At 39.2% G+C, this 1,482-nt stretch overlaps 1 long non-coding RNA gene across 1 annotated transcript; it reads right to left on the minus strand.

Moving 5' to 3' along the window:
- Positions 1-176: 176 nt before the first annotated feature.
- On the minus strand, positions 177-1,309 carry LOC126387080 (uncharacterized). Its single transcript, XR_007569597.1, has 3 exons — positions 862-1,309; positions 535-661; positions 177-491 (listed from the first exon to the last, which is right to left on the minus strand). It is a non-coding gene; the product is annotated as an uncharacterized LOC126387080 (long non-coding RNA).
- Positions 1,310-1,482: the final 173 nt, after the last annotated feature.

Here is a 1,482-nt window from a genome sequence, read left to right on the forward strand (position 1 = left end):
TAGAAGGCTGACATCATGATGATCCACAATAACAATGACAAAGTCACTCTACTCAGTTTGGGGCAGAACTCATTGATCAGGACATAGTAATGTTGAGCTACACATTTAACACCTGAGCACATCTGACTGTTTTATTAATGATTTTTATCCACATCATTTATTCTTCATTCAGACTGAGGGGCTGCAGTTTGTCAGAGATCGACTGTGTTTCACTGGCCTCAGCTCTGAAGTCCAACCCCTCCCATCTGAGAGAGCTGGAGCTGAGCTACAACAAGCTGCAGGATTCAGGAGTGAAGCAGCTGTGTGATTTTCTGGAGAGTCCACACTGTAAACTGGAGACTCTGAGGTCAGACACCATTTTTTACTCCTGTGAAGTGAAGTGTTTCATATCAGTCGATATCGATAATTATTTAATTTTTTAAAACCTATTTGAAATAAGGACCAGAAGAAAAAAATGTTAAATTTGAACACTTTTTTATTTTAAATGTAACCTTTCCTCAGTAATGAACAAACGAACACAATTTTAAATGTAACCTTTCCTCAGTAATGAACAAACGAACACAGCGGAAAAAGAGGTCAACATAACCATGAAAAACAGTCAAATAAATAAATATACTGGTTAATTATAAAATCTGAAGTACTGCCAAACTGGCGAACTGACCTTTCCTAGACAGAGTCTACTGTATAATTAACACTTAAACTAACATGTGTACAGATGTGAAGCCCTGACTGTATCTGACTGAGCCTTAATGAAAGCTGTTGTCTTGTATTTTTNGTCAACATAACCATGAAAAACAGTCAAATAAATAAATATACTGGTTGATTATAAAATCTGAAGTACTGCCAAACTGGCAAACTGACCTTTCCTAGACAGAGTCTACTGTATATTAACACTTAAACTAACATGTGTACAGATGTGAAGCCCTGACTGTATCTGACTGAGCCTTAATGAAAGCTGTTGTCTTGTATTTTTTTTCCTCTGAAAATATTAACCTTATAGTCAGACACAGTTTATTCAGCCTGTGTAGTTGAGGGGACAGGTCAAACTGATATGATGCTGATTTACAGGAGAATTCATATAATGGGAGGTTGAACCATGAACATAAACGACAGATCGCCTGTAAAGCATTTTAATAAATTAATCTATCAGAATTAAAACAACTGGAGACTGAGAACAAACTGACATACAGGTCTGATCACTTTTTTAATGAATTGACATCATTCCAGACAGGATGTTAGTGTGTCTGTGACTTCCTGTACAGACTGAAGGCTGCTGGAAACTGTCCGACTTCACCGCGGCTTTTTGTCACTGCCCCCCGCTGCGGCCGCCTGCTCTCGTCTCCTTTCCAGGCGAGGCGCAGTTCATGTCGAACGAGCCTATTTTCTCCTTTCACAGTTTTGTTATGAGTTGCAGACACGAGGCACGAAGGCGCAACCAAACATGAAACTGCTTGTGTGCGTCTCACTCAACAGGTTATTGGA

This window comes from Epinephelus moara, unplaced genomic scaffold (assembly GCF_006386435.1).
Source record: "Epinephelus moara isolate mb unplaced genomic scaffold, YSFRI_EMoa_1.0 scaffold1915, whole genome shotgun sequence".
NCBI classification, from domain to species: Eukaryota; Metazoa; Chordata; class Actinopteri; order Perciformes; family Serranidae; genus Epinephelus; species Epinephelus moara.